Below are 25,044 nucleotides of genomic sequence, written 5' to 3' on the forward strand. Positions count from 1 at the left end.
ACCCTCTGGTGTCCCCAGCTTACGGATGTACTGAGGCTTTCTCTTTCCTGGGAGCGGGGACAGAAGGAATTTGTCTCCATCCTTTAAATACAATTCCTCATAACTGGAAAAAAAGAAGGATGTTAATTGTTTCTTGCATTCAAGAAATGTGGGCCTGAATGACTGTAAAGAGGTGATTTGTGAAAGCAGGTGAACACCAGTTGTTGCAGAGACCTATAACATTTTTACTGCTTCCTTGGGAAGCACAGAGCCGTTCCTGAGGGACTTGCCGTGCTCAAGCTCAGGTCCAGGCTCCAGCTAGGGATATCTCCATAGCATCTGTGCCCCAACACTCACAGTCGGTAACGGCGGGGTGCCACCTCACCCCTTCCTGAGGTTTGACTGTTATTTCTAGAATAGAGCAATGGAAAAACAAAACCTCAAATCCTTCTTCTCAAAGCTGCCTTTATCTTGTATCCTGCCTTTGAGTTTGCTTAGCTGCCCTAGACCGTCTTACGGAGGAAGTAAAGGGCCATGTGTTTCAATGAACTGGCAGCATTTGCTTTCCAAGAGGTGGATTTGTGGCTCTCTACCTTATTTCAGACAAACATTGTAAACGTAGTGTAAGCTCTAAGATTCAGGAGGCAGTGTCACATGTTCCCTATAGGAGGTAGCAAAGAAATTAGAACCCCCCACCTGCATGTTCAAAGGGAGTTTGCAGGTGCACACAAGAGCTGAGGAGGCTTGGAGTGGTGATAACTCATGCATGGGTGTTCACGGCCTCAGCGGAGCTTTTCAGCCTTTTGCCCCAGGAGGGGCTTTAGTTTTTGCCCATCACCAACCCAACCTTGCACAGGGTTTGCCGCGTGCTGGTGCTTTAGCAGCCCCGTACAGCCCCAGCGACAGCTCTACACTCCAAAACAGGGTGTTTTTTCAGCTGAGAGTTGCCGGGAATACCTGAGTTTGGAGTATGTGGTGTGTAAGCAGCCTGGTTGTGCCTACTGTCGTATCATCCCTGATAGGCAAAAGATTTGATCCTTGTCCCTGCGGTCTCCATTTACAGCCGGACAAACTGGAAACCTGAGCGCCAGTCTTGCTTTGCACAGATAACTCCAATTGCTCAAATAAGGGCGTGCTGGGCAAAGCAATGAAAGACAAAGATGGCAAAGCAATGAAAGACAAAGATGTTACCTTAGATTTACCTGGGAAGGGGACCCTGAAGAGAAGAGGTATTTCTGAAGAGAAAAAGTTAAAATTAAAATTCTATAAATGCCATTTTGTATCAAGGCAAGTGATGCTGTGACCATCAAGGCTTGATTCCTGTCAAGCTTTGCTTCTGTGATGTCTGCTAAGGGTTGTGCCCATGTTTATCTCAGTGAGGGAACTGATTTTTGGACTTTTTTTAGGTATTTATTTACACAGTGTTTGGAATACCTTCACATTTTTGAAACTTTGCTGTCTTTCTGATTAATTTTGTAGAAACAGTCACGGGAGTTAAAACACACTGACAAATTAAAAAAGAGAAGAAGTTAAAAATAGAAGAGGTAAAAAGAACTTGCCAGAAGTTAGAGACAAGGCACTTTTGAAAAAATACTGTTACGCATGAATGAAAAATGCCAATTACAGTTAATCCCCTTTTCATATCCCAATATCTTAGCCACTTTTTGCCTGTGCAATGGAATATCTATATTTTTAAATGCCAATGAAGTTTAACAGCTCTTAGTCATAGGGAGTTGCAGGGGATTAATAATGATTCTGGCATAGCGAAAAGTTCCTCTGACAAGTCCTTTCATTTTTTTTCCCGTCATTAATCTTGGATGATTTGTCTGTGTCTCTTCCTTTATCTTCTCTCTTCCAGGAGCCAGTCTTCCCCAGAGCAGTTCAGTGGTTGCGTGGGCTGCTCGAGCTGGACACAGCAGGGAGGGCAGGGCTGCAAAGTGCCCTGAATCCTTATCTCGTGTCTGATACTGGGAACCTCCATCTCCTCCGGTGTCATTTGTTTTGTCGTCTTCTGGGTGGCTAATCAAACCCCTCAGCAGCTGGGCAATGTTTCAGTAAATGCAAATCAGCAAGCAGATCCCCCAAGGTGTGGAGCTGGGTAGAGCTAGTTCGTGGTGACGTGTTATACTGGCTCATCTCTGCTTCTTTCTCAGAAACAGAGGGGAATCTTTCATTGAGGTAAACGTTCTTTTAATTTAATTTTATTTTTTTTTTACATTCTATCTTCCTCTGTTTCTACAGAAACCAGCAGCCCTACTGAATATTTAGTGCTTCCCCCTCACCTCCTGCTGGGGAGATAATCACCCCAGCAGCAACTTGGGTGGTGCAGGGTTAGGCTTGCCTTATGGTACGTGCCACAAAAGGAGCTCACTGGCCATCTCTACAGGGTAGAAATAGCCTTGAGACCAGGCTTAAATGTCATGTCTCTTTCTGACCATGTCTCTTGCCTGTATGAACACCTGTGGGGCTGCTTGGGACTTGGTCCATGTTGTTCTCTGAGTAAATCCTGGAGGCTTAGGGGAGCACTCGCCCACAGTGTGCATGGGCTCCAGCACTTTGTGCCTGGCCAAAAGCTTCAATGTCCCTGTGCTGAGTCTTCATATGACCTCTGCTCAGAAGGCAGAGCTGCCAGAGAGCTTTTCTAGGAGGTCCCATTGCTGTTTAGCACAGGAGCAGATGGGATGTGGAAACCTGAGCTTAGACTGAGGTCCTGAGAGTGTCCTCGACACTCTAGGCTGCTTCTACTTGGTAATTCAGGCATCAGGCTTTCAACGATCCTTTTCTCCTGGTCTCAGGCGTCCTGGGGTGCCCTCGGGTTGGGTGGACCTAACCAAGTGCACTCTAACTACCTGCTCTGCTCCCTTCCACCTCCACCCAAGACAGATGCTGGAGGAGAGCAAATGAAGCCATTCCCTCCCGGTGGGGTGTCCTGTCAATGCCTGGCACACACTGGGGAGGTTAGTCAGAAACCACTGGAAACGGAGCAACCTGGGAGGAATCTGCTTCATCACGCAGCTGCTATTGCCTAACGTGAGATTTGCACAACACAGTAATTGGTTCCAACTGATTCATGGCAGAGCCCTGGCAAGGGAAAGTTCACGTCAGGAAAGGCGTGTGGTTCCTACGGCAGGGGGACACCTCATTTCAGAGATCCTCAGCTGGCAAAGGAGCCGGGAAGAGAGCGGCAAGAGGCAAACCGCCACCAAGAGTTACAGAGAGAGCTTTGAGCCGGTCCGAGTAAGGAAATACAACCAGATCCCTGTCTCTGCAATGTGTGTGGAGAGCTTACATTTCTGTCCAGAGAGGGCACTCTTATTGCAGATATTTTGAGCTCTGTAGAGACAAGCGATAGCATGGCTGATTGTAAGCTATTAATAATATTCACTAGGAACATTTCTTACCTCTAAGTCTAAGTTGTGAATATTATATGAGCTCAAGTCAATTGCATTTGAAAAGATCCAAAAAAAAAAAGTCCAAAATCTGGTAAAAGCAGACTCGCACTTCTCTGTGCTCTGTTGTTCAGTGTTATTGGCCAATAACATTAGCAATGCATAATATCATGTCCATTAAAAATGGGATAAGTGACAACATAAAGGCAACGTGAATTTTGTCTTTATTCACACAGTGGATCATTAGGATTTACTCATTCTTGGTCTGAATCTGTTGTAGCTCTACTTGAGCTGACTTAGCCAGAGTGAAACCAGGTTTGGAGCAACTCTGCTCAGTATGTACTGTGGTTCCCATATAGCCACGACGTAACACCTTGGAGTGAGACTTCCTTTTTTCCTTCCTTCCTTTTTTCCTTCCTTTCTTCCTTTTTTTCTTCCTTCCTTCCTTCCTTGCTTTCTTTCTTGCTTCCTTTCTTCCTTGCTTTCTTTCTTGCTTCCTTTCTTCTTTTTTTCTAAAAAAAAAAAAAAAACAGACTGGTTTATATATGAAGGAGGCAGTGCCCTTTTATTTTCTGTCCTTTTTGCTACAGCTCACTGGCTGCTGCCCCTTTTTTCCCAGCCTTGTACTATTTCCTCCCTTCCCCCAATCTGACACAGAGAGGAACAAAACTGTTGAAATCTGAGCTTTCTGGCTAGAGAAGATGAAGAATGAGAGGAGGAGGTGGTAATTAAACCCTCCCCCATATTATTCATGCAAAGGAATTGTCTTTGAACACCACTTCATCCTGGGAGCCGCTCTGAGTTCAAAGAGAAAGCTGAGTTGTTGTCATTGTGGGGCCTTAATCTAATCACAGTGTCCCCCTTTGATTTAAAAATCTTCTTAGAAGGTGGCAAATATCTCTCCCCATCTATGCTTTTATATTTTATTTTTATTTTTATTTTTAGGTCCTAAGAATGTGGTGCTTGTTATTTCGCCTTTTTCTTATAGTGCAGGGTTTTATTATCCAAGTCAGGCTGGTTCCTATCACTCGCTATCATTTAAGAGGTCCAAACCTTTGGGAGTATCAAGCTCTCTTTGTCTATAGGCAATTCTCTATCACTCTACATAAATGATAAGACCAAAAGGCTCTTCAGGAGCCTCCATCTTTCAAAGTATTTCCAGATTCATATTTTGAGAAACAGTTTTGATACAACTGATGTTCCCTGGGATATATCTATCATTTTTTATCACTTGGCAGGTAAAGAGCACTGAATGTGCTTCTTCATTCTTTTCTTGCCCTGTTTCCTACAAGGAAGCCCAGAAAAACACCTCTAAACATCAGTCCAGTTCCACACAGACCATAAATGCTATGTGCCCACGCACAAACACACATTTAACTTGTTTTGTGTTCTTCCTTGTGAGGGCCGTTCTACATCATTGGTTGGAAGAAGATAAACAGCATCCATTATGGTTTCTGAGATTTTCAAGTGAACTCTCCAGTGTTACTCAAGAGCGTGGGTGAGATTGCGCCGATTCCCACTTCCACACACTGCCCTCCAGCTAATATGCTCCTTTGATGTTAGCATTCATTAGGCTTGGTCAGAGCACACTTACTTGTACAAGAAAGACATTAAGATTATGGAGTTGGTCCAGGGAAGAGCAACAAAGCTGTTGAAGGGTCTAGAGAACACGTCTTATGAGGAACGGCTGAGGGAACTGGGGTTGCGTAGCCTGGAGAAAAGGAGGCTGAGGGGAGACCTTATCACTCTCTACAACTACCTCAAAAGAGGTTGTGGCCAGGTGGGGGTCGGTCTCTTCTCCCAAGTAAGAAGTGATAGGACAAGAGGAAATGGCCTCAAGTTGTGCCAGGGGAAGTTTAGTTTGGATATTAGGAAAAAATTTCTTCACCTGAAGGGTTATCAAGCCTTGGAACAGGCTGCTCAGGGAAGTGGTGGAATCACTATCCCTGGAGATATTTAAAGGATGTGTAGTAGTAGTGCTGAGGGACATGGTTTAGTGGTGGTTTTGTCAGTGTTACGTTTATGGTTGGACTCAATGATCTTAAAGGTCCCTTCCAACCTAGACAATTCTATGATTCCAAGGTACACTTGCAGATTCTTGCAGAGTTTAGAGTATGCAGACAAATAAAGGCAAAAGTAAGACACAGACATTGCAGGTTGGGGTGGTTTTGAGCACATGCAAGTGAATTACATGGTGAATTTTAGCTCCTTGGCAGTGTAATGGTACTGGAGAATTGCCTGTCCAAATGTAAGCACGAATGCCTGGGCTGAAGTGCATGACCCTGCTCCACCTGGGGCAAGATTTCAGGACATCTGAATCTTGTCCTTTGATTTTCATATGAAACAAGGCAACAAAATTTGATCCTCTGGTGTGGATCTATGTGAGGACAAAAAACCTTTAGACCAAAATCAATAGTAACAATAGTAATGGCATAAAATAGATTTCTCCATCAGTTTAAAGCTTCCAGCACATAGCTTCATTTCAAAAGCACCAAACACCAGTAGCTCTCCTCCAGCCCATATGGCTCCGCTCAGTATACACGCTTAAAAAAAATTCTTACCACTTCTTTAGATATCTAAATATACACCTGGCACACCTATTTTTAACATCATGTCTTATTTTTTGACCATAACTTGCAAAATGGGATGAAACTCTCATGAACACACAACTTGAAAGAAAGCTTATCAAAAGTGGTCTTTTGATAAATGGATATGGGTTCAATTGCAGATGTTATCAATAAAAAATAAAATGCCTGACAACAGGGAAATAAATAGCTGAACAATAACATATAAATTCACAATTTTCTGTAAAACTAAGCCAGGCTGTTAGAATCACAGCTTCCATTTCTAGTAAAATCTTAGATATTGTAATTCTGTAGAAGCTGGTTGTCCATCTCCTAGGTGATATTTATCTGCACAAAATACACATAGAAAGATACCAAAGTCTGGTCCTGAATCTCTCTGTAATTTTATGTTGGTCAGCTTACAGACAAATTCAGGATGCCCTGACCTAATCTGAATGACATCAGACTGTATAAAAAACCCATAAATATCCCCAGTAGAAAAAGCAGTATTCCATTCAGAATGAAAAAACAAATCCACAACCAAACCAACCTTCTATAATCAATACCCTACATCTCTAGTTTCCATTCACAAAAGCCAAATGAGTGAATAGGCAAGGTTATTGAGGTGGCTTCCTCAGCCACACTTCCAGCATAAAGGAACCAAGGCTGAATTTGTGTTTGGATTTGGCTGATTCAGTGACTTCAAACCAAATCTGGTTCCTTAAAATGACCAACACAACTATGATCAGCAATTGCATCAACATTAGGCAATTTAGTAACGTTTAATGTGGCTTACATCTGCGGCTAGAGGCAGGGGAAACGATTTATTTTTTTTTACAAGCTTTGCTTTTCTTTTTTAAGAGAAAAAGCAGTGTAAAGCCTTATACTGAAATAAATCAAACCTCAAACCCCTTATCTTTTCAATCTAGTTTATTTGTTTCAAGAATAAATACTTACAAAATAGCTAAATCTTACTATTATTTTTGCTGACATACATCGGGTATGTTTCCTTTGTACTCCTTCATTCGTGATGGTGGTGGTGACACCACCACAAAGAAGACAAAATCATTGTTACTCCTACCATAAGTGGAGAAGAGAATATCCCCTGATTAAAATGAGGAGTAAGTTTCACCTTATACCACAGCAATCAATTGTGTAGTCTAAATTTGACTGGTGGGTTATGGGGCTCTTAATGGAGTTATTCACCAGTATTTGTCATCTACAAAATGAGCTTACCATCTTTGAAGTCATTAGACACTTGCAGATTTTTGTGGTGAAAAGCATCATTATGGTATTGGTCATTTTATTAGTCAATGAGGTATTGGGCAGCCAGTGTTATACACCACATCCCCATCTGCTTTCATTACTGGCATCCATGATGATCTTTCTTTCCATGGTCTGAGGTCAGCCTTGGTGACTTGCACCTCCGATGCCCACCCTTCCTCTCACACTCCCTGAACCCTACTGTCACTTCCCTTCTGATGCTTTTAATTTCTGTTTGCATTTTTTTGCTCACTGAACTCTAGTGAGATACGTGTCTTTCACTGAGCCTTGCCTGTGCTGGTAACACAGGGCTTTGGGTATTTTAGGGTGAGCCTAGGGTGAGATTTACACAAACTGCTGTATTTTGCATTTCTGTTTGTGACAGAAAACTCACCCCAAATTCCAGCATTTAGTGGCAGCACACGGAGACTCACTTTGATGCTTTGGCCAGTCTGAGTGTCAAAACTAGCTCAGTGACAAGACTTTCTTACTTATCTCCAAGGATTCATGGACTCCTAGGCAAGATGTGCAAGTTTTAGCTATTTTGGTTCAGCAGTTTTGGTTCTCATGTAGTCAGAGCCCAAGGGTATTGCTTTGAAAGCTTAAATGGGAATGAGAGCCAGATAAACACAGAGAAGGCGGCCAATGAAATCCTATCGTAAATCTATCAAGCAAACACAAAGCCCTCCCTGACCATCAGCCTGGTTCCAAAAATGTAGTTAATGGAAGATTCATGTGCCAAAGTACTCCTGTTACTGGATCGTGGGGAGCTGAGATATTATTGAATCCTGCGTTTTCCTCTGTTCTTCCAGCTATGTGACTGGACCTCATATCCTCTCTGCACTGTCCCAGTAGCTGTAGAAACCAATGAAAATTTTATTGAACATGTGAGATTCACTTGATTCACTTACTCAAAGTATGCGGCTGCACTATCTTCCAAAACACCCTCCAGACAAGCAACCCAGAACTTGGCCACAGCTAAAAAATGTTCTTAGATACACATCTGAGGTCAGAAGCTCTGTATCTGTGATACAATTGACCGAGTGCGATAGCTGCAAGTACTGGTGAGCGCATTTCATATGACGTTCTGATGAAGAAGACGCTCATAAACGTTGCTGACGAGAGCGCTGCTGGCCGCCGTCGCTCAGAGGAAGCCCATTGAGGCTCGTTCTTAAAAGTCACAGATATGCACTGGAAAATCCTTGATATTTATTTTTGGATACAGGGCTAAATCCTGGCTTTGTAGAGGTGAGGAGAGTTGCCATTGATTAGATTAGGGCCCAGAGTTCTTTTTCCAGCCTGATTTCTAGCTCAGCCCAGTCTCAAGCTGCTTCCTGAAGGAGAGGGAAGGGGAGTTTTGCATTTTATGTTCACCAAGGGCAGGGTCGGAGGCTGGGAATCAACTTTAGCTACCGTTGTTCCATTAACTGAGTGATTAACAGGAGTTTAATAATGACACACTCTGAATGCAGACAGTATAGATTTTAGTTCTGGGTAGCCGCAGATTACTAATCTCTGCAGCTGCTGATGAGAAATTTCTCTGCTAATAACAAATAAAATTCTTCTGAGAGCTCAGCTTCCCCACCAGAAGCAAAAACATTTAATCAGATGTATTAAGTTTCTCATCTTTTATTCCATGTATTTTTAGCTTCTTGCCTCATTTCTAGGTGCAAAATAAGAATACCCAGCTCATCTCACCTTTTTTTTGTGTGTAAATTTTCATCCTCAGGAAGAAATAATTCTCCAAGGAAGGTCAGGTTTACTACCCCCTTTGCAGATGGGGAAACTGAGTCATAGGGAGAGGTGACTTAGGTCATCAAGAAGCAAATGGAAAAAACAGTCACATAAACTGGTCTCTAGAGTCCCTGCCCAGTTGCTGGCTCCCTTAAGTGTCCGTCCCACAGGGTTTAAGCTAAAGCTAACGGTGACAAATAGGAAAGTCTCCATTAACTTGGATGGGTTTTGAAATCAAAATATACATCCATATATACGTATATGCTTCCACAGCCTCCAGTGAGTTTATCACCATAACATCTTGATCTCATCTAAAAAGTGTTAGATTGACAGAGCGATTACAGTTCCTGTGGTCAGTTAACAACAATATTATCATCACTGCTGCAGAATGACTGAGGGGCTGATTAAAGACAACTAGAGGAGGATTTGCCCAGTGAAAGATGCCCAGCTCCCATTGCTATGGGTCTGGGTATCAAGCAGATTTCCCAGATGTAGAGATCAGCCAGCAACAGGGCATTGAAAGGTTTTACTCTGGCTGGATGCTGCTGTGTGAGTGCTCACGGGATGGGTCCAGCTCTGTGGCGTACATCGACCACACCAGGCCACCGGAGACCAGGGGAGACAGCCCTGCCCCTCTCTGGTGCAGGGGCAACATCTTGCATGAGGAGGTGGGGTTACCTCCAAGCCCAGCACTGGATCTCCAGTTCTTCCTCGCACCTCTCAAATTTCTGCTTTCCCAGAGCAGAGGTCTCCTGAAATATCACCTAAGGCCCGTCTCTTTGAATTACCCAGAAGGCTGAGGTATCACCAAATGTATGTGTTTCTGAGGGTCCTGAGCCCTCCCTATGGGGATGGCCATTGTCACCTCTGAGCTTTCTGGCTCTGATGTCCAGGACTGACCTGGGCTCCCAGAGAGGCTCCAAGGGCTGAGGTTAGCAGCAGCATGGCTCCTCTGAGGTCTGGGTGGGAGGCCAAAGCTGGCAATGCTTTAGGCTGCTCCCTGGGTCTGCTCACACCGCCTCTTCTGTCCGAGCTTGCTCAACACTCCTCTAAATATTTTCTAAAGAAAAAGGAGCTATAGCAGCTCCAGGGAGCAGCACGCCTTTTGTTAAATTATTTTTAAAGATTAACTCCTGCCTCATTTTGCAGTAAGAGTTCAAACCTTCCAAGTCACATGAGCGCTGCTAATCATCATTTTCCTGCCCAGCCTGTTAAAACTTCCATTAACTCATCCCGAGTCCCCCATTTAAAGACATGATAACATTTTGTATCCAATTTCCCGTATAATTAGATTGTACAAACACTGTTAGTCTTGCTGAGACTGAGACTATCAGTAACAAAACACTCCATCAACTTCCAACGCTTTAACAAGATCCCCCTTTTAATTTTATCAGTCCAATGTGAATCCCTCTGATCAGGTGTTAACAAGCCAGGCTATTTTCCTTTGATAATCCTCAAGCACTATAAATATATATTCACTCCTCAAACATCACATCAAGTGTGTTGTAAAGGTTTTTCAGTTTCCCATTCACTGCTTCATTTTTATACATCTTTGTTGTTTAAAATCTCCCATGTTAACTGTTCATAATAGCAACATCAGGGTTGTATCTGGGAAGGAGAAAATAGTTGATTTTAAGGAAAGAAACAGCCCGTATTTACGTTGCTGACATGCCACAAGTAATTTATTTGATTTATGTTAGATTATCCAGACATTTCAATTTTTATGAATTTTATCAGTGATCCACATCTATGTGTCAAGAACACCTAATTTTTGCATAATGGGTAAAATAGCTTCAGTGGATCACCACCATACAACAGAAGACAGCTGAATTTAGTTTTGTCCTTGGAGAAGACCCTTCAAGTTTCTGCACTTGTTGCTCCACCTGGAAGTTCTGGGGTCTTTCTGAATATACCGATATCTCTTATTGCCCTTCAAACATGCTTCAGGCCTGGCAGATTCACCCTTCTGGGGGAATTTCAAAAACAAAGATATCCAGCAACTGAAGAGCCCTGAGGACAAATAAAATTGTATAACACCACAAAAGATTTGTGTTCTTATATGGTGTTAAGGATGTTAGTATCTCTTGGGGAGAAAGGGCAAATAACGACACTGGCTGTGATCTGGAACTGCACAGATTTTCAGTCACAAAGCTCTTAGGAATGTATAGAACAAAGTTTCTGACATTGTCCCTACCATTCTTTTTTCTGTACCTTTTTTAAAAGCTGAAAATAACTTTAATGTCGATTTTTGCCATATAATTCAATAAGTTAAGGCCATAATACTTGAAATTTAGAGCCATTGTTTAACTGTTTAAATTAATTTCAATATTTAATATTTTAACCAAATCTTTAAATTAAATAAATTTAAATATTGAATGCTGCACGGTAAAAAGTCTACATCAATATTTTCACCTTTCTGGATTTATATTGCATCAAATTCTTTACAAACTTTCCCCAGGGGAAGACTATCACTGCCCAGGAGCTCAATATGTGAAGAATCTACCCATAAATAATCATAAACTCTTTTCATGGCTACTACAGTCTAGCAATGAGCACCCAATCAGTGCTACAGTTATTTTTTTTCTCAACTTATGTAAAAAAGTCACATTTCATGGACAGCTTAAAAAGCATCTAAACATAGATCTAAAAAGCCTAAATAATGTTAAAAACAGTGGTTCAATCTATACCCAAAATAAAACAGATAATGAAAGAGGGAAAGAAAATTAATCATGAAAACTATCTCCAGAGAAACAGTAATACAACATACTTCTCCAATGACATACGAAACTCCTGAAAAACATGAAAAACTTTGCCCCCAACTACAGTATTGCTAATTTCCTTACCCTTAAACTATCCCGGACAGAGAGTGGTGTTGGTATTGAGCATTCTCTCTAAAGACTGGTTTACAGATCCTGGCAATACTTTTTTTCTCCTCTGTCATTTTTAAAAGAGTTTTTATATTTTCCTGGTGTTTCAGATTTAAATTTAACCTAAGTAACTTTCATTGCCAGGCAAAATAAAGATAAAGCAAAGACAGGATCAACCAATAAAGAATTACAGAACACAATCAATCAATAAAGAATTATAGAACACATTAATGCCAATCAACATGATTTTGTGGAAAATAGATTTTCTGCTATTACGTTTTTTAATGAGATCACATGTTGGCTAATAAACATCATAGTTCAGATTTAGCATAGGTATATTCCTGCAAAGTCATGTGGTTTAGCACTATCGCAGTTAAAATGTCAATACAGCACACATTAAATGGATTAGGATCTGGCCAGCTGGCAGATTTCAAAATGTATTTGTCGATGGGGAATTGTTACCAAATGGCCGTGTTTCTTCTGGAAATTCCCCAGCGGGCTGTTCCATGTCTAACACTGTTCAACATTTTTATCAACTCTCTATTTGACCGTTTTGTAATAAGCTTTGATTTTTCTTGATATGTCTGACAGATTAGTTAGCATTTAGCGATGCACATGTTTTCTACAAACTGCTAACCTCTTGTTGAATGGAGTTTTGCTCTGATTCGTTCTGTTGCTTCTTGTGGCCTGGGCATAAAGTTTAACTTTTTAAGGTCTGCTGTGAAGGTCCACGTAGAATCCTGTCTATTTTTCTCTTCGCCTCAGAAACAAACGAAGACATTGCCATTGCAATTTCTAGTGCTCAGCTCAAGCAACTGGAGAGTTCACTCTCTAATGTGTTGTGCTATGGAAAGGAAGAAAATTTTGTATCTTTCTTCCTGAATGGTTTAGTTATACATTGGAAGCCTCTGTTTTTGAATCTGCAGAAGTTTAACTGCCACTTAAAAGAATCTCTTCAGCTGTAATCTGAATAAGGGATGCATAATTCTGGTAATGTTTTGCACACATATAATGTTCTTTATTTCAGGATGTCGCAGAGCTGAAAAATATTAAATCATTAGGAGGGCAACCTAATAATATAATAATAACAATCAAAGCAAAGTCACTTAATGGTATAAGTTTGCTGATTTGAAGCTTGAGGAGACATCCTGAGTATTGTGAGAAGGAGGTACCCTTGGTTGGTATCTGTTCAGAAGTTAAAGGAAAGAGTCTGGAAGTGGCTAATAGAATAGGATGAAGTGAGAAAATTATTTGAGCATTTTTTCAGTATTTGGGACCATTTCTTTTATGAACAGCCAGCTTTTAAAGAGAGAGAAAGCATGGTATCATTCTTTACACCGGGGAAAGAAGGTGCTGGGCAGTTTTTATGTTTCAGAGGATGGCAATGGTTGCACAAAGGGTGTCCTCTGGTTCTGGAGTGAGGAGTCTGTGGGCTTTGCATGTCACCAACCCTAATAGAAGAATTGGATCACTGCAGGGGTTGTTGTGAGAGCCTCCCCTGCAGACTAGAGCAGCAGCCAGAAAATTAACAAGCAAAGTGGCAGAGAGGTGGAAGAAAGATTACTTGTGAATAAACCTTGTTGGAACAACTAGCTAAAAGCAATTAGCAGGGCAGCTAACAGCAGCCCTGGTCAGTGGGAAGAGCCAGACACAAACATTGCCAGTAGACAGCACCCACCAAGAGTGGCAGCAAGCGAAGGACCATTTGCAAACGGGGCTGTGCCTGGCTGTGAGGGCTACGAGCAGGAGCAGCTACTGCTAGCAATGACCAGGGCAGTCACAGAGGCCAGCCAACTGCCTCAGGAGACAGGTAGAGCTCAGGGATGACGCTGCTCTAGAATAACCATCCTACTACTGAGATGTGCTCGAACCTGGATCAAAACCCATGAGTAGGATGCAACAAGAAGAGGATGGCTATGGCTGGCACCAAAGCACTGATCTTTCAGAGGTCTCTCTTGGCTACTCTGGAGCAAACAGGTACCTCCAGGGGGAATGGGATCATGTTTCCTTCTCTTGTTTGACTTTCTTAGGTTGGAAAGAAGTGACTGGAGCTGAAACATGTGCTGTAGAAGTGCAGTTACAAGTTAAATTTTATGTAGGTCAAAAAAGAAAATAAAAAGCACTATTAGTCTCATGGTCTATACTTTAAAGACAAACTACTGGTGGAAAATTTGCTTTCAATTTACTTACCCTTATTAGATTCAGATCCTGTTATTTGCACATGGTTTGCCAATAGGTGGTAGCTACCGAACTTTGGCTTCTGTTTCTTTGTTCTGAGGAACCCTTGGCCACACTAGAATCAGATGACTCGGATACAGTCTTAAATGGGCAATAAACCCAAACTCCACAAAACACTTTCACTCAGGAGAGTAGGAGACATCTTTGTACCAAGTATATTACTTGTAAATAGAAATGAATATATATATCCAGGCATATCTCTACTTTATTAATCTGCATTCCGAGATACCCCTAATTAATTAGATATTGTGTTAAGGTTTTTTGCAAGTTTTACTCAGTCTGCTACTCAGATCTGCATTGTGGGACTTTTTGAAGAATGGGATATGGCATGACTTGAAGAAAGGAGAGGTTCTATCACGAGGAGTTTGTAGGATTTGCTGGAGAATTTCTAAAGAACTAGACATTCATGTCATTAGCAATAATGTTTTGCACTTTTCATACAAAGATCAGAAACAGATTGGCAAATATTAAATACTTGTGTTTCACAAGTATCCTTCTCTCTTTGAGACACATATCTGACAGACTTGAAGGATGAAACATGGAGAAGTGACGTGACAGGCTAGAAGGCGATACCCTGCTGAGAGGTCAAGTCCATCCATTTCTGCTAAAGCTAACAGGAATTTGAGGTTGTTTTGCAGGACAAGAGTATGCACAGCCATACTACCGGTGTCCTGCTCTGCTCACAGACCAGCAGTGATTCTTCATTGCAATACTGTCTTATGTCTGTGAAGGGACAAAGGGACTTCATGAAGGAACTTCAAACAAACCTCTGTAGTTTTGTAATATTTGTATCTCAGTGGCCTGTGTGGCATCCTTCCTCCTGGCAATGTTATGCCACTTATGCTCAAGGCTGGACTATTCTAGGAGCCAAATGAACAGTACTACAGAGTAATGGCAAAAATCCCCAGTTTTCTTTTGACTGGTAAAAATATTGTCAAATTCAACACTGAGCTGCAGACTGCATCTTGCTCTCTTTTAAAGTACATGGAAAACAGCTGTGAAGCATAAGCTGTCAAGATTATGGGGTGTAAGCAATTATCTTCTATCTTGACTGGACTGATGTGGGTTGGGCACGCTCGCTTCCATTGTAGTCATGTCATTTCTAGATGAAGTCGCAAACCGGTAGGCAAAAGCACATAAAAGGTGTGATTCAGTGTGGCTGCTGCTGGATGTCACAGCATCTGCCATACTGACCTCCGCTCCGTGATAAAGCAAGAAAAAGAGAGTTCATTGATCGTTTAATGCAATGCTGGTGTGTCAGGGCTCAGGGCTTCACAGACTCCACTGTGAAGCAAGTGGGTTGATTTCAAAGCTTCAGAAAAGCCTGACATGACTAAAAGGAAGTTATGAAATAACAAAAGAGAGAATTGCATTCAAAACTCCCAATTTAGGCATGAACAAAGGATAAAATCAACAGCAGTAAGCAGAGATATGCCCTTCGGGGTCTGTTGCTGATAGCACATGTGTAAAGAGGAGAGAAAGGCACACAAAGCCTCGCCTCCTGCACCCCTGCCATTTGAGAAAGGATCACATCAAAAAAACCCCACAGCAGCATGGTACGAGAAGAACGCACGCTTTTCTCACTGTTTTCCTTCTGGTGGGGGGGTCACATATATGTTGAAATATTTCCCTCCTCTAGCCACAGCAGCATAACCCCAAAAGAGTTTTATTTTGCTTCAGTGAAACAAGATAATTTATAGTAGCACAAAATGTCTCACATAGGTATAGCAGCTTAAAAAGTAGATTTAACCACGACAGTGGGAACTCTGGGCTTAAAGAACTGCATAATTTAAAAATTGAAGCACAGACTAGGCCTTGGGGTACACGATTCTAGGATGAAAGTACAAAGTATCTTTATTAATATTATAAAAATTTTTACCCATAGTTGAACTAAATCTGAAGTAAGCCGTTCCTCTGAGGCTTCCTCTGTCTGTTAGACTTCTGTTTGTTTGTAAAGTTTACAGGCTTCCTGGGTTTGACCAAAGCCAGTGCTACTGAAATAACTTGAGAAATGTTATCACTCTGATGTTTCTGAGCCAGCTAGGATTAGAAATGACTGGAAATGTTATGGAAGAGCCTGTTTTCATGAGATTTCCATCCAGATATCTAGACCAAAGGGGTTTCTTGCTCTGTGAACTCACAGAACACCTTTCCGTGCTCTTTGATGTAAACTCCTTGTTTCCTGTAAGCATAAAGAAAAGTCTCTCCTGCATTGTATCTATGCAAATTAGAGCAAGCAGATCAATATAAGCTCACCTTTTAAGACCCGACCTTTTGTTTGAACTGTTAACACCTGAAAGATGGAAGTTTTTCAGTTCTCAAAGCTGGGTATTACAGTTTGTTTGTTGAATTAGGAAAAGATTGTGTTATTATCTGTCCTTTCAGGATCGCGCACTAAGCATAGGAAATACCATATTCTTTTAATCCAACAGAAGCCAGAATGTACAGAGTTAAAGTCCTAACTCCATCCTTAGGGTACCTTGTTTTCTTTACACAATTACCTGTGGTCTCAGTCTGTTAGATGATCTCAGCTTGGCATTTGCAGCAACACTGAGACAATCGACTTAGGGATGAAGTTTCCAGCTTCAACTTGAAAGATCCCTTGTGTTTGTGGATTCAGGTCAGACACTTAGTGTTGCCTGAACCTAATTGCTGTTTGTTTTTGCTTTGCATTGTCTTCTGAAAGGCAGTCCAAGGAAAGAGGGAGGCCTGGGAAAAACAAACTGGTTTGCAGATCAAAATGGCTTCAAACGCAGCATTAGGACCACCTCCAAGTTTAAACAAAGATTTGGCAGAAAGGTTATCTCTTTGCTCCTCAAACCTCCCCACTTCCTGCAGAAGTCCTGCTTTTCTCTTTTCAGGCCAAGACTGCTATTACCTTACTCTTGTCTCCCATATCAAGTTCAGCCTGATTATGCAGGTGATGCGGCCCTACTTTTCCTCTCTTTGCCCAGTTTTGCCCCAGAGTTTTGTTTCTCAGTCCCATACAAGGAGACTGGGTGACTTGGCTGTTAGTGACCATCATTTAAGTCACAGATACCATAGTAACCACCTATAATTGTCATCTTTGATTAGCAAATGCATAGTCATGCTCATCCCTTTCCTGAGGCCAAGCAACCCCCTTTTTAGTTTTGGGCCTCCTTTAAAATTTGGGTCAGTCTGGCAAGCATTTCTAAAGGCTTCAGGCACCACTGAAAGGACAACGCCATTAGGATACGCACTTTGTGTTTGAATGTGTGTTCACATAGCAGCGTTTCTTTTTAATGTTTTAATGTACTATAACAAGTGTTACCTGGATATGTATTATAGGCTCATATTGCAAACTGTGTTGACTCAAAATTTTATTTGACTTTATACCTAGTAAATAACTCTTCTTCTGAGTTTAATCGATATGGTGAAGATCTTTGCAAGACATTTGAATGTTTATAAATGATAGTGTACACTATTGAGACACTCATCTCAAGATCGACATGTCTCATCAGAATAAGCAGATGGAATACCTAGACGAAATGCCTGAGACATCTTGTTATCATAGAGTAATGGGTTCCTGCAGGTGAGCTGCTTGGTAGTAAATGTTTGTGCGCATACTTGTAACTAAGACATACAGTGGGCTGACAGAAACGAGATAATGTCATTAGTTCCCATGAACAAATGACAATTATTTCCTAATTCACCTTTCTTTTGCCGTAACTAAATCTACACATGTGGGCAGTTACCATTGCTCTGATGATACACAGCAACATCTGAAGCTGTCATGACTTGATCATATATCATTTTTCAGTTAATTTAGCCTCTGCTACAAGGGTTTCATAACCTCTCTTTTTTATTCTTTCACAGAGATGAACAAAATGGATTTGAAGTGCGACTGCAGTTGCTAAAGTCTCCCAAAATTCATATAATAACGATCTTCATCATAAGAAAAATAAAAATCCCTGGCTGAAACAAGTGACAGTTCTACAGCCTTTTGTGAAGAAAGATCTAAATCAAGTGAGTGTGACTGTCTGAAGGCGCTAAAAGAAACTGGGCAATTTCACAAAGTGGATTGGAGACATTGCTTACTTAAGTGAACTCAGCTTGTGATTAAAACAGTGAAGAAAGAGTATCTGGAGATCTCAGTAAATCTTTTCGGAGTGAGTTCTGTATGCAGACTACAGTTATGGCAATAAACAGACTCCATTCTGCCAAAGCAGTATAGCAAGCGAAAACTGATCTCAGACTTTGTGTAGGAACTCGAGGTAAAAATTATCACCATGCAAAGTAATGACCATGAACTTAGCTGCAAGCTGGTTTTCATGCTGACAGCAAAGACTGAAGAAAAAATCAGTGGCAGGATCAATGCAGCAGAACAGGAACACGTAGTGACAGCAAACCACTCATGAGAAGACTGACTGACTGCACCTTAGAATTAGCTCTAAAAGGAAACGAGGAATATATTGCTCTACAGGGCATTACAAGTAAAACGTCAGCAGGCTGGGAGATCTACCCACACATTTTTCTTAAAAAAAAATAAATAAATTGCCCAAAGTTGGTAGTGAATAGCAAATGTTTTGCCAAAAATGCAAGGAAGCAGGTTATCAGCACATGAATAAGAGACAAACCACATTACGGCCACAACCTTCTGCGAACTGAAAAGACAGTATGGGTATGGCGCAGGCATGACTCCCTCCCTTGTTGGGCCATGTCTGTTCAAGCCACTTTCACTCTGCATAAAGAGACTCTGCAAGCAGAACATACACAATTTAAGAGTACAAAGTATTATTTAACGCATAAGACGGATAACTAAGGGTAGTAAGCAGCCATAAATGTGCTCATTACCACTTATAAGACACCCGATGGTGGCCTGGCAGTCACCACCCAAGGGAAGGCCATCCTCCACCGCTGCTAGGAACAGCAAGACCCTTGATGCTGTTCAGTTGTCACCTTTCAATTCCTTGCTTTTTTCTTGGGGCCTTATGCATCTCACCTCAGTATTGTTCCTCTTAAAGCCTCTTCCTCAGGCATTTCAAAGGAATGGAAGTACTGAATTGCAAAGTTAATCTAGCTTTATATAGAGCTTTGCTTTATCAGTGTCATGCTATATTGATAACAGTAAACATATAACATGGGATTTATTAATATGTATTATTTTTGTATTATACGCACTTTTTTGTAATAAATATGTAAATTGGTAATTACAGACTTATTTAATAGAGTTGAGGAGAAGTAGGCATCACATATTATCATCTCTACAAATGTAATTGTAAACTACTGATAGTGAACAACAAAATGCCTGATAATCATCATTTTGGGATCTAGAAACAGTTACTGTTTTACAATAGCAACACTCATACGGTGTCTTACTGACAGCTGAGATGTGTCCCCCAGCAGTTTTATTAACTGCAACGCCGAAGCTTCATAATGGATTAAATCCTATGAGCTGCTCAAACTGCATATGAATGGTTAAACCTTTCCTTCAAACTTGCTTTCCTTTTTGAGACATAAAATTCATTGTGGTCTTCTTTGTCAACTCTTTCAAGGGTTGAGGGATGCCTTTAACCAATTTTCTATGCGACTCTTCCAATTATAAATTCACATGCTATCATTGCTGATTGTTATTGCTCTTAGAAACACTCTGATTCCAGCAAGAAATTGCCACACAAAAAAAAATATTTAAAAATCTTTTTGATTAGTGGATAACTTCATCAAATGAAAAACACAATCAAGCAGTCCATTTTTGTCAATGAGTTATCTCCGTGACATATTAATTCATGCAGAAAGCCCTTTATTCTGTGGAGTTTATTCAAAAATAATTATCACATCCTCGTGAGTCAACCTGTCTAAATGCAGATACATTAAGACAGACGGTCTTGTAGCCTGCAGTTTGTGAGACAATTTTCCCTCGGTAGGTGGGCTGTTCTATATTGTTACTGTTTTAATATACCATTCTTTTATTCCAAAGAAACACCACTCACCACTTTGATGTGATTAACTTCTACAAATATTTATTATAGGAACAGTGATTAAGTTTTGGGCCCAAGACAGGTATAAGTGTCCTCTAATCTATACCATTTTCCTTCAAGCTAAACTGTTCCCAAGTTCAATCATAATATCCACTATCCCCTTCCTGAACATTGTTTAACCCCAAAGTCTTTCAACTCTAAACTACTTAAGTATTAGCACCACTTAAGTAGTCCATCCCTTTCAAACATTTTTCCAGTTCTGGGAATGTGAGGTTTTTATCGCTGCTGAATTTGTAGCAAAGATCCATTCCCCAGCATGGACATAGTCTACAGTGAGATTACAATCTCTGATATGAAAATCCTAAATTACATTTATATGTTTCAAAATCTTGACCAAAAGATTTAATGGATTTATATTGGGGCATTATTGGATAAGTCAAGTAATTTTTTCCTTTCCTTCACTGTGAGCGGGTGGGGTGGAATATACTCTTTGGGTGTGTACAGCTGCACTGCTTACAGTGGAGCCACTTTTTGTCTGCCCCATGCTAAGAAGAGGGGATCTGGCTGTATTCTGATGGATTAATTCTGTTTTAACACCAGGATGAATGAAAATGGAATTTGGCTGCGTAACTGTTAACAGCCCAATGTATACAGCTGTCATACAAGCCCCGCTGACAGAAACGTACAGATTTCCACCGGCAGTCAAGGAGTTTGGGTCAGATCCTTTATTCTCTGAGCTATTACATGTTATCTCCTCTCTACCTCCTGGGCCCCAGTTTACGTGTGACAACTCTTGACTTGCGGACAGTGAGAGTCCCATTGTTTTCCACGTCTCACACCCTTTTTTCTCAACACAGCCGATTTCCCTAGCAGAATTAATTCCAGCTTTGTTCTACAAATGCTAGTCACTTTCCTTAGTCACTCTAGGCATTGTGCCAATGAATTCAGACTAAACAGAGGATATTAATTTTACTTTAGCATATATGTATTGCACAAAAGCTGGGATGCATAAAGGTTTAGTTCCAAGAACTACAGTAAAACAGTTGTGTAAGCTTTCAAATTTGAACGTCAGTGATAACTTGCAGAGGGAATTAGAGGCACTTAAGAGGAAGCCCTCTCAGATTTTCTTTTTCTAGTGAATAAATACCATAAGAAGGTGGGCTGTGAAGTATGACTCCTTCACTTGAAGAAGTGGATGAGATCAAATTAACCTTGGTCTACTACCTTTTGAAATTGCGTATGCCTGTGGTTTCCAGGTGTGGGTTGCGGGAAGGTGTTGAACTCTGTCCTGAGGGTGCTTAAGACATTTTGCATCAGTGAGGGGGAAGACTCTGGCTGCTGGAATCTGAATGCTACCAAAGCATTTGTTTAAAAATAGTTACAATATTGGGAAAAGTGAAACAACATCCTCGGCTCATGGAAATAGCCTTGTAACCTGTGCAGCTGACCAATGTATGTTGCCTGAGAAAACTGAATGTCTGTTAATGTTTTCTAGGAACTGTCAATCCAATCAGTAGATATAATTTGCCAAATTAGGCTGTATGTTATGAACTCCCCTTTTCTTTAGGGGAGAATACTAGGGATTTTACTCAGGTATAACTTCAGTAACTGTACCTCAAGTAATAAACATTTTCTTAAGGCAGACAGCTTAACCATTTGACTACTGTATTCTCCTGAATAATGGCATGAAAATACCAGAGTCCAGGACAAAAGGAGGTCTTGCACCTTATGTTTGTGGAACTGATTGGATTTCCTTAATTGCTCACAGGCGTTATTGTTGTGGCTCAGCAGAAACTGTTCATACTTTATCTCTAGCAAACATATGAGAAATGCCATCCTAGGCACCCACAACTCCTTGCCAGTGTTATCAGCTGATTAACAGCACAAAGAAATAACAAACTTCAGCCCAAAAGGCATCACAGAAGTGAATGAGTTAACCACTTACAGAGCTGATGAGACTGGCTGCTAGAGAAAAAACGACTTAATCCAGTTTAAAGGTTTTTTTATCTAAACTGAAACTGTTAAAGGAGGATTTGCTTCCTTGAAGATGAAATAGTCATGTCTAAGATGTTACTCCTTACGCTTGCAAAGACACATCTGTTGTTACATTTGGTGAACTGTTCTGGCTTAACTGACCAGCTGTACAGGAAATAAACGTGGGGATCTTCCTTGAGAAAATTTGTGCCATGTGTAAGGCTGATTAATAATGAGAAGACGACTAAAGTTTTTCAGCCCCAAGCTTTTACCACTGATTCAATGTTCAGGGAAGTCTGCTGCGAGTTGGGTGAGTTTGAACAGGGCGTTTAGAGAGGAAAAGCGATGAGCACATCCAGTTGTCCTCATGTGTTTTATAGAAGCACAAAGGAGAGAGCGACATTTTCTCCAACCAGGTACATCTGGGAATGAACCAAGCATCCCAACTGTCCCTGAAACTTTGCCAGTGAAGGGCAGGTTTCCCCTCATCAGGCGCGCTCAGCTGCACTGCGGAGCAGCAACGTGCACGGTCCCCATCCACCTGGAAGCGTTGATCCTGCTGGCAGGGGATCTGCGACCTGGCACCAGGAACTAAAGTGACGCCTCTTAAAAGTATAGGCACAACCCTGTGGGGACAAGGTACAGAGACCCATGAGTTAACTGGCTAGATTTTCCAGTCATAAATTCAGCTGGATATTTAAATGCTAAATATGAGAAATACAGAAGGCATGATGAGGTGGAGTGGGAAGGTGCCGTCCTCTGCCCTTTTCCACCCAACCCAATGGTGTTATGTTCTTCACAACTTCTCCCCCCCTCCAAGAGTCATGCTCCTTCTCTTGTCTTTCTGTAACAGGCTCTCATTGCCTGCCTTGCTACCCAGACATGTCTCCTTTACCAGTCTTCTCCTGTCCCTTCACCCCCAGTTTGTTGCTGATCTCCACCCATATCCAGTGACCTCATGAGCCCGGGACCACGTAGGCATGTTCCACCAGTTACAGGAACTGCTTCATTAGTTCATGTCTGAACATTTTGCCCTCTCTGAAGAGGCATAACACCATGTGAGTCAATTTTGCGGAAATAAGTCTTACATATCAAATCTTTGCTTAACTCACTTGGTGAGGGATTGGTGGGTTTATTAAAAATATACGATTAGAACATGGAGAATCTTGCTTGTCTGTGGATAGTGATGTAATGTATGCAGCTGTGTGGCTTACTCCAGGGCAAAGCTAAGGGAGAACTGTTACGAGCAGTACAACCCATATTCTGGAAATGGAAAGCCAGAGTGAAATGAGGGTTTTTACCCATCTCAATTTGACAAAGCTGATTTCCTCTTTGTGGTCCCATGCACATAGAGACAGGGTTCATGGGCCTGCTGTGGCTTCTTTTCAGCTCTGTCCTTGCAACAGACCTTTGAATGCTTTGGTCTTTTGATGAGCTTCACTTAATCTATCAGGTCACAGAGAAGGGTTATAGGGTTCAGCGACCAACTGTGAACCTGTGCTGAAGAGCCTGCAGGATGACACATGCTGCATCTGCAGTCTTTCCTCATGGGCTCTCTCTGTTTCAGGGAACTGAATGAACTCAGTGAATTCAATGAACTGAGTATCTTTCCCATCGCGGTACCTTCCCATCTGGTTTTGTAGAGGCAACCTAGGAAGTACATCTACTTCTCCGTATCTTCAGTAAATAACTAGTCATATATTCAATACTAGTTTGCACCACTGCTCTTCAGTGCCTTTGTGAGAGCAGCTTGATGCTCAGCCTACAGCAGCCTTTTCCCACCTCAGGTTTCCCATCCCTGCTGCTAACATATAATGGAGTAGACCGTGGCTCACCCAAAGAAGGTAAATCTTGGCAACACCATGGTACAATTCCAGTGGCTGCCAGTGGTGGTCTATACTGTTACCACATTGGTGTTGATTTGAGGCAGGGAGCCGTGTACTGCATTTAAGGAGTCTGGCTCACTGGTGCATTTCTGCAAAACCTGTGCTGTGCCAGATAACAATAACAACAGTGTTACACTGCAGTGACAAAGCTGAAGAAAGATCAAATTCTACATCTTAAGCTCCTCTTAGCAGCTACAAAGGTATTTACAAAGTTGAATGACCAAGACTTCTTTGTGATATTTTTTGTTAATCATCATGGTGGTTTTTAGAACACACTCCTGCATCTATACAGAGTCCTGTTGGAGTATGTGGGACTCTGTGAGATGAGGAGCTTGTGTGCAGCCAGCTCGGGTGTTGTGCAAATGTCATGAGGGAATGCCAGACTTAGTGCTAACGTTGTCCAGGTGTCACCCAAGCATATACTCGATCTGACTGACAAAGCAAAGGGTCACCAGAGGTGAGAGAACAACCAAAGACGTCGCGTCTCCTTGTAGAAGTACTTGGAGGTTGTGGATGAGGATTTCAGACCTCAGGTGTGGGCTAACTGGCACTAATAAGCTGCCAATCCCCAGCAAGGTTTTTGTGAGAGCCAAATGCCTGTAGAAATCAGTTCTGCACACTGCACTGGTAGGAGGGTTAGGGGTGTATGAAAGTTTCTGCAAAGAACACCCTGATGATAGTTGGGTAGATGGAAGCCAATGCAACAAGTATGTTGATGTGTGTCTAAATTTGGATGGTTCTTTAACTGAAACTGTGGGGGTTTTCAGCCAAAATAGGAAAATGTGCATTCTTTAGCAATACCGTTTGAAAAGAAGAAAGGATACAGAAAAATAGAAAAGCGTCTGCTATCAGCACTGACATTTGTGACCATTTCACTTGGTCATATTCAATTTTCTGTCACACTGATTGAATACAAATGTTTTGAACAGCCTTTATTTTTATTCCTTGAGCAACCATGAAGGAATATCAGTCCTAGTTTGTGTTCAGCTCCATTATGTTTCTCAGTTGTGTCAAAGTGCGATACTTGTAGAACACCTGGCAATATTTAGTGAACTACAGTCCTTACGCTCTGCTTTTGGCAGAGGAACTGAGTTTTTCTTGCTCAATCCCACCTAAACCTGTAACTAACATTTCAATATTTCTTCTCCTACTGCCATCACACTGATGCTGCCTCAAATATTCCATAAAGATAGGTGCAGGTATATTACCTT

This window comes from Larus michahellis, chromosome 2, assembly GCF_964199755.1.
Source record: "Larus michahellis chromosome 2, bLarMic1.1, whole genome shotgun sequence".
Taxonomy (NCBI): Eukaryota; Metazoa; Chordata; class Aves; order Charadriiformes; family Laridae; genus Larus; species Larus michahellis.